Below are 9906 nucleotides of genomic sequence, written 5' to 3'. Positions count from 1 at the left end.
ATCGGTCCCTAGACTTACACACTACTTAAACTAACTTAAACTTTTGCTAAGAACAACACACACACCCATGCCCGAGGGAGGACTCGAACCTCCGGCGGGAGGGATCGCGCAATCAGTGACATGGCGCCTCTAACCGCACGGCCACAATTTCTCATTTAGGAACCTTCCAGTAATAGGTGTTCCTGCAGTCGAGAATACAGCTCATCGAAAATTTCGACGGGCTCAAAATAGAAAATAAAACAAACGGTCATCGTTTTTTTCTTAATCAGATAAAACCAACACAGTGTGGAAACATCAATGGCTTTGTTGCAAGCTTCTGTAGCATATCACTGCGCACGTCACATATAGCACACGGGAAATATCGTCTGAATTTTGGTATAATGCTCTTGTTTACATTTTGTGCAAACTTTAAAAATGCACGTAATTGTCCTACTTTTACTATTTACTCATTGGTAACAGCACTGCCGAATAATTTCTGCTGCTACGGATGTAAATCGAAATACGAGGGAGGAGGAACAACTATACATTTCAAGCGTGAGTAGCACAAAGTCGTATGATCTGCAATGAAATCCAAATGAGTTTCTGATGTTGTTCTTGTCAGTAAAGAATGGACAAATCTAGTAAACGTGGTAGATCAATCTTAATCATTACAGGGTGTCCATAAAGCCCCTGTATCGTCTAGAAAAACCATTACGTTGGAAAATACTTGCGTCAAAGCATCGCGATTTGTTGAAAAACGTTTAGCAGGTCAATCTCGGAGTTTCTTTTCTGTTCTGTCACTATTTCGAAGTGAACCCCACTCGTCGCTCTTGGAACATCCAGGCGATATTTGAGTTCTGCCCATGTAGAGGTCAGCACTGCAGCACCAACAGTTGCGACTGCTTCATTGATTCCTGCACGAAATATGGCAACGTCATCGGCTGTGTCGTGTACCCGCCGTCCTTGACGTAACACCACAAAAAGAGATCTAAGTGCTTGACACTGGAAGAGCGTGCGGTCCGTGCGATAAGACGATCACGATCCATCTCCCTCTCACCCGGAGAAGCAAGTGCCATTACCCGATTTCCCAGAAACGTCGCTCGGTGGAAGAGGAGCTAAAACAAGCGAACACACATCTCGGCTTATCCGCAGAGATTCGACCGTTTCTGGGGAAACGAGCGTCAAAAGTTTCCGACATATTTAAATCGCTTCTAGCGCGCAACACGTTGACCGCAACTGGTTCAATAGTGGCTAGTGTCTCGTTCTCTCACTTCTGCGTCCCATGTTCAAAACCCGACAAGTGCCATGGTTCAAATGGCTCTGAGCACTATGGGATTTAACATCTGTGGTCATCAGTCCCCTAGACTTAGAACTACTTAAACCTAACTAACCTAAGGACATCACACACATCCATGCCCGAGGCAGGATTCGAACCTGCGACCGGAGCAGTCACGCGGTTCCAGACTGAAGCGCCTTTAACCGCACGGCCACACCGGCCGGCGGCAAGTGTTTTTATTTTATTTTATTCGTTTATCTACCAATGACCATAGAAGGATGGTACAAGAATATTTCTTATAAAGTTAGGGGACACAAGGCGTTATATTAATTGTGAAATTGCAACTGTGTTTTATAACACACTGAAGCTCCAAAGAAAGTTATTGAGGCATGCGTATTCAAATACAGAGATATGTAAACAGGCAGAATACGGCGCTGCGGTCGGCAACGCCTATATAAGACAACAAGTGTCTGCCGCAGTTGTTAGATCGGTTACTGCTGCTGCAATGGCAGGTTATCAAGATTTAAGTGATCTTGAACGGGGTGCTATAGTTGCCACTCGAGCGATGGGACACAGCATCTCCGAGGTAGCGATGAAGTGGGGATTTTCCCGTACGACCATTTCACGATTGTACCGTAAATATCAGGAATCCGGAAAAACATCAAATCTCCGACACAGCTGCGGCCGGAAAAAGATCCTGCAAGGACGGGACCAACGACGAATGAAGAGAACGTGACAGAAGTGCAACTCTTCCACAAACTACTGCAGATTTAAATGCTGGGCCATCAACAAGTGCCAGCCTGCGAACCATTCAACGAAACGTCATAGATATGTGCTTTCGGAGCCGAAGGCCCTCTCGTGTACCCTTGATGACTGCACGACGCCAAGCTTTACGCCTCGCCTAGCCCGTCAACACCGACTTTGGACTACTGATGAGTGGAAGCATGTTGCCTGGTCGGACGAGTCTCGTTTCTAATTGTATCGAGCTGATGGACGTGTACGGGTATGGAGACAACCTCACGGACCTATGGACCCTGCACGTCAACAGAGGACTGTTCAGGCTGGTGGAGGCTCTGTAATGGTGTTGGGCTTGCGCAGTTAGAGTAAAATGGGACCCCTGATACCTCTAGATACGACTCTGGCAGGTGACGTAAGCATCACTTGCATCTATTCATGTCCATTGTGCATTTCGACGGACGTAGAAAATTCCAGCAGGACAATGCGACACCCCACACGTCCAGAGTTGCTACAGAGTGGATCCAGGCACACTCCTCTGAGTTTAAACACTTCCGCTGGCCACCAAACTGTTGCAATGTGATGTTCAAAACAGATCTCCACCCCCTCGTACTCTTACGGATTTATGGACAGCGCTGCAGGATTCATGGTGTCAGTTTTCTGCATCACTGCTTCAGACATTAGTCGAGTCCATGCCACGTCGTGTTGCGGCACATCTGCGTCCTCTGGGGTCCTACACAATATTAGGCAGGTGTATCAGTGTCCTTGACTCTTTAGTGTATGTGTGTGTATGATATTTTCTGTGGTTACAATCTTCTTAAATTCTCATATTCTTATATTTCATTCTTATATCAATTCTTAATTCTTATAGTTTATACTTATGTTTATTCTTCAGGAAGATTTGGTGCGTTCCCTTGCATGATACCAATCGACCAGACATTCGAAACATAGAAATTCCGAACACCACGAGCATTGCGTGAACACAGGTTCGCCACAGTGACATTTCTTCGTATGAATCTCACTAGGGAAGGAATCGTCGTTGACATTGCTTAAGACTTCATGCGTTGGCAACAATTTGGCGACAAACCACGCATAACGGTTCACTTTTCTGGTAACTGGCGCTTGCAGTTGATTATGAATCACGTTACACCAGAGGAATTTCACCGAAAAACAACTTCAATTAATTTTTCCATTCATTTATTTTTTTTACCTCATTCACCAGACATATGTGTAGATAACTGAAAAACAAAATTAAAAATGATAATCGGGTTTCGAACACGGGGCGCAGAAGTATAAATCTGCGACTCAACCCACTGTGGCACTGGGCACTGATTTGGCTGGACCGTTTGCTCACTGAAAGGCATATAAAGTATCTCGAAAACTTTAACCGTCGTTTTCTCAATTCCGGTCGAATACCTACGGATAACCTGAAGCAGGTGTTCGCTTATTTTGAGCCCTCTTCGACTGAGCGAAGTTTCTGGGAAATCGGGTGATGGCACTTGTCGTGTTCTCGTCAGGAAAGAAATATGTCGTTCAGCACATTCTGCAGGCCCAAACTCCAATGTCGCGCTGCATCGTCATGCTGGTAGATGGTGGTTGGCTGCACCGCTTTGATCTGTGGTAGGAGGAACAGTTCGACATTGTACAGGTAAACATTTCGCGTTATGTTCCGTTCAGGCTACCACGGATGTGTTCACGCGTGTTCTGTGGGTTTTTGGAGCTCGAAATGCTAACGTTTTGGCGTCCACATGTCCAGAAATGTGGAACGCTGTTGCTTCATCTCACTGTCAGCCATATGGAAACCAGCATGGAACGCGTGAATGCATAGTGCAGAGGACGATCGTGTGGCTGTAATGTTTCGACCAATTTCACTTTTGTACGCAAAAAGGCGTAACCGCTTGTGTAGCATTTTATGGAGAGTTATTCCTGCTTCCTGCAATTCGCGCGAAGTACGATGAATTTACTTGGGGAGTTGCACTGAAATGCAGCTTCACCCTGTCAACACATTATTGAGACACAAGGGGACGTCCACTTCGAAGAAAGTATTTGACAGTGCCTGTCTTTTTTCAACCATCTCACTGTACTTGGTTTTGCTGGTGGTGCCCTCCCACACTGTCGTCGATACTTTCACAGGACCGTTGTCATACACTGCGCCTTCTCCTGATTTGTCACCATTTTAGCGCATTCCAAGACAAATCGGAAGGAAAGGACAAAGGAAAAAGTTTGAGAGCTGCCAAACTTTTTCCAACAGACTCCCATTCTCTATCTCTAATAAACTAAACTCCGCCCGAACAGGCCATGAAGGCCCAACGGCACCGACCGGCCGCCATGTCATCCTCAGTCCACAGGCGTCACCCGATGCGGATATGGAGGGGCATGTGGTCAGCACACCGCTCTCCCGGCCGCATGTCAGTTTCCGAGACCGTAGCCACTACTTCCCAGTCAAGTACCTCCTCAGTTTGCCTCACAAGGGCTGAGAGCACCACGCTTGCCAACAGCTCTCGGCAGACCTGATGGTCACCCATCCAAGTGCTAGCCCAGCCCGACAGCGCTTAACTTCGGTGATGTGGTGGGAACTGGTGTTACCACTGCGGCAAGGCCGTTGGCCTGTCTCTAACAAACTGATGGAAAAAATTGCAACAGCAAAAAATAATTGATGCAGAGCAATGAAATTTCGAGAACACTTGTGTCTAGGTAACATATGTTAGTGATTAACATTGGGAGATCAAAGTTAAGTGCGAGATAAGCCATTGCAAATGTGAAATGCTGGTACATTAATAACCGGTGTAAACCGCCAAAAGGTTGGATGCAAGCATGCGAACGTGCATGTGTTGTGTTGTACAGGTGCCGGATGTCAGTTTTTGGGATGGTGTTCCACGCCTGCTTTACTCGGTCGATTATCACAGGTTACTGCTGCTGGAGTTGTAGTCTGATGATGTCTCATGTATGCTCGACTGGAGACAGGCCTGGTGATCGAACAGGCCAAGGAAACATGACTACAACAGCGGAATATGGGTGAGCGTTATCCTGTTGGAAAACATGCCCTGGAGTGCTGTTCATGAGTGGCAACACAACAGGTCGAATCGCGAGATGGACGTACAAATTTGCAGTCGGGGTGCATGGGATAACCACGAGAGTGGTCCTGCTGTTGTATGAAATCGTACCGCAGACCATAACTCCAGGTGTGGCTCCAGTGTGTCAAGCAAGTTGCAGGCCTCTTAACTGGCCTTCTTCTAGCCAACACACGGACATCATTGGCTCCGACACAGAACCGGGTTTCATCAGCAAACACAACAGACCTCCATCCTGCTCTCCAAACAGCTCTCGCTCCATACTACTGAAATCGCAAATGACGGTGGTTCGGGGTCAGTGGAATGCACGCTACAGGACGTTTGGCTCGGAGCTGTCCTTGAAGTAACCGATTTGTAACAATTCGTTGTGTCACTGTGGTGCCAACTGCAGGCGCAGTACCATCTGCCAGAGGCAGGCAGTGCCACGTGGTCGTCCGGAGCCCGAAACTCTCGTAATCACTGCTGCCAGCAATCACGTACAGAGCCTACGTTCCTGCTACGTCTTTCTGCAATATCGCAGAAGGAACCTCCAACTTCTTCTAGCGGTATTACACGACCTCGTTCGAACTCAGTGACGTCGTGATAATGGCGTCTTTGTCGCCTTACGGGCATTCTTAACTAACATCAGCTCACCATGCCCAACCTCAGAGGTCACTAACCATCACGACCGTTACAGCGTGTATTTAAAGTAAACCTGATTTATATCCTCATGGCGGCGCTACGGGCGCCATTCTTATGCGGCTGGTGCGAAATTTCAAAAATCAAATGTGTGTGAAATCTTATGGGACTCAACTGCTAAGGTCATCAGTCTCTAACCTTACACACTACTTAACCTAAACTATCGTAAGGGCAAACACACACACCCATGCCCGAGGGAGGACTCGAACCTCCGCCGGGACCAGCCGCACAGTCCATGACTTCAGCGCCCTAGACCGCTCGGCTAATCCCGCACGGCTGCGAAATTTCTATAGACATCATCTTTCAAACGTAGAAACACGCCTACCAACCCTCATTCGTGTCGCACATCTCCTTCTTAGATTTTTTCCCGTCACTTTAGTTTCCAAGTAATGATTTTTGAAATGATGGTGGAACCTCATGGATAACCTGCCCTATATTTTCTCTATTTGTGTACAAGTAAACGAATTCTAAGCTGTGTATTGCAGCTGATTAAAACTCGAACAACAAAAGCAATTGTAGACATTAATATAATGAATACACATTTATTTCACAGCGCAGAAAGACTGAATTTTTCAAAGGAAGCTACTTTGCACGAATAACGGTGTAAGATTCCCTTGAAAACCACACCGGTCCTACATTTATCCATCCTGAATCGAATAGAAGCTGTTTTTAATGCCAACGGTTTAGGCATGGTAATGCTTTGCATTTTTGGTGTTTCAATGTTTTATTTTTGGCAGCTGCTTTCTAAGTTTTTGCGAGCTGATTGCCGTGTAGTTTGTTCGATTTGCTCTAATAGTTCATTAGTCATCTTAACTTAAAAGTTTTGTGTGCACCGAAAAATGAATCTGGCTAGCGAACATTTCTGGGCTGACTTTTTGAGATTTTAACGCCTAACCAATGTGAATATTGGATTAAAAATGCATTTGGCGAAGAAGCCCCATCTGAGGCAAAATTTAGAATTGGTAATGAGACTCAAAAGAGACAGGAGGCCCATCCAAGGCAAAATTTAGGAATGGTACAGAGACTCAAAAGAGACAGGTTTTCCTTAGTGGTGAATTTCATGAAGAACACCCAAGAACTGCTATTACTGACGAAAATATTGTCGCTGTTCGAGCAATGCTTCACGGAAATAGACGGACATGTCACGAATTTATTCGGGCGACATTGGGCATTGGTATGAGTCAGATCCAGACCATTTTACATCAACTATTAGATGCGAGTAAACTTTATTGTGGTCGACGGATTCCATGTAAACCGATTCCTGATGAAAAACTACGACGCACTGATTGATGCAGAAAAACTCTGGAGAAAAAGCGGCATTAAAAATTTGGTTTGGAATATCGCTACTATGATGAATGTTAGTTATTGTTATCATCCTAAAGAGAAAAGTCAATAGGCTCATATGGTCTTTCAAAGAGATCCTAAGGTTACAAAAATGTGACTAATCTGCAGTACTAGCAACAAGGTGGATGATAGTTTTTTTTCTCTAAAATGCTACTACAGCATTTGAAGATAGATGTACAATTACTGCCGATTGGTGCATACATATTGGTTTATCACAAATTTTTGAAAAAAGTTTTTGCAATATGGGTACAAGGAAATACAACTTCCCATAACAGCAACGCATCGTGCCATACAGCAAAACCGACAGCTGAGTATCTAGATGCCCTAAAGGTCAGCACCATGGTCCTTCTACCATAAAGCCCTGACCTACACTATGTGATCAAAAGTATCCGGACACCTGGCCGAAAATGACTTACAAGTTTGTGGCGCCCTCCATAGGTAATGCTGGAATTCAGTACGGTGTTGGTCCACCCTTAGACTTGATGACAGCTTTAACTCTCACAGGCCGCGCCGGATTAGCCGAGTGGTCTAAGGCGCTGCAGTCATGGACTGTGCAGCTGGTACCGACGGAGGTTCGACTCCTCCCTCGGACATGGGTGTGTATATTGGTCCTTAGGATAATTTAGGTTAAGTAGTGTGTAAGGTTAGGGACTGATGACCTTAGCAGTTAAGTCCCATAAGATTTCACACACATTTGAACATTTTTGAACACTCTCACAGGCATACGTTCAATCAGGTGCTGGAAAGTTTCTTGCGGAATGGCAGCCCATTCTTCATGGAGTTCTGCACTGAGGACAGGTATCTATGTCGGTCGGTGAGGCCTGGCATGACGTCGGCGTTCCAAAACATCCCAAAGGTGTTCTATAGGATTCAGGTCAGGACTCTGTGCAAGCCACTCCATTACAGTGATGTTACTGTCGTGTAACCACTCCGCCACAGGCCGTGCGCTATGAACAGGTGCTCAATCGTGTCGAAAGATGCAACCGCCATCCCCGAACTGCTCGTCAACAGTGGGAAGCAAGAAGGTGTTTAAACCATCAGTGTAGGCCTGTGCTGCGATAGTACCACGCAAAACAACAACGGATGCAAGCCCCCACCACGAAAAACACGATATAAGCTTCCTTCGTCTTTGGAGATTATATGGGTTAATTAATGATTATTATGTTGTAGTTGACCGTGTATATCGAGACTTCGTTCATTGATAAATGCAATGGTGTGGTACTGACTGATGGAGACGCATTAAGAACTGGTAAAATTTAATTTATTTCCTTTATCACACTGCACAAACATAAACACACTATTATTCAAACTGTATGCCACTACTATTAAACAAAGAGATAAATCCTTCGCTACGCAACCACCTTTGGCTCACGCAGCCTACACCTTCCACAGCCTCTCAACAACTGCCTCTGCTTGCGACTCCTGGCACCACAGGGCATCCAAAGAACAACCACTTACAGATACTACACACCAGTACCCTCACAACGACCACACCATAACACCACCGCCCCCGAATATTACTGTTGACACTACACACACTGGCAGATGACGTTCACCGAGCATTCGCCATACCCACACCCAGCTAGCGGATCGCCACATTTTTACCGTGATTCGTCACTCCACACAACGTTTTTCCACTGTTCGATTATACAATGTTTACACTCCTCACATAAAGCAAGGCGTCGTTTGGCATTTATCGGCGTGATGTGTGGCTTATGAGCAGCCGCTCGACCATGAAGTCCATGTTTTCTCACCTCCTTCCTGTCATAGTACTTACAGTGGATCCTGACGCAGCTTGGAATTCCTGTTTGATGGTCTGGAGAGATGCCTGCCTATTACACATTACGACCCTCTTCAATTGTCTGCGTTCTCTGTCAGTCTACAGACGAGGTCGGCCTGTATGCTTTTGTGCTGAACGTGTCCCTTCACGTTTCCACTTCACTATCACATTGGAAGCAGTGGACCTAGGGATGTTTAGGAGAGTGGATATCTCGCGTACAGAAGTATGATGCAAGTGACACGCAATCACCAGACCACGTCCAAAGTCAGTGAGTTCCCTGGAGCGCCCCATTCTGCTCTCTCACGATGTCTAATGACTACTGAGGTCGCTGATATGGAGTTACCTGGCAGTAGGTGGCAGCACAATGCACCTAATATGAAAAACGTATATTTTTGGGGTGTCCGGATACTTTTGATCAAATAGTGTAGCACCTTGTAATTATTGGTGTTCCCAAAAATTAAAAACAAAATTCCTGGAAAAACTTTTTCATAATCAGATGAAGCAGTGGAACATTGTAAAAACCAGGTTTTAATCAGATGAAGCAGTGGAACATTGTAAAAACCAGGTTTCTGAAGGAGGAGTGGCATAATTTCTTTAAGGGCTATTTCCACCGAAATAGGTATTGGTGCTAAATGGAGATTTTTAAAATAAAATTATTCAAATGTTTTAACAACTAATCCTTGTTACATTTCGCAAAAAAATTCATCGATACCCACATTTGGAGCTTTTGCTAGTGAATCTTTCATAGCACGTAGAACTTGCCATATAATTGTTCTTATGCCTTATCTAGATCTATAAAGTACGACCAAACATTTTGCTTGTTTTCTCGAGGCTCCTAAATTCCTGCCTTACTGCACGAATAGCATCAGTGGTTTCCTTTCCTCCTGTGAATCCAAACTGACTACATCATTCATTTCTGCTATTATCTTTTCGGTGTGTTCATTAGACATTCTATGTATTGCTTTATTAGGTTCTTCCATTCGTTGTTTAACTCCTCTGCACGAAACGCAAACAGTACGCTATAGTCAGGAAAATGAAGGTGG

The sequence above is a fragment of the Schistocerca nitens genome, chromosome 10 (assembly GCF_023898315.1).
Source record: "Schistocerca nitens isolate TAMUIC-IGC-003100 chromosome 10, iqSchNite1.1, whole genome shotgun sequence".
Lineage (NCBI taxonomy): Eukaryota > Metazoa > Arthropoda > Insecta > Orthoptera > Acrididae > Schistocerca > Schistocerca nitens.
The sequence above is the reverse complement of the archived record's forward strand: the minus strand, read 5'-3'. Positions refer to the sequence as shown.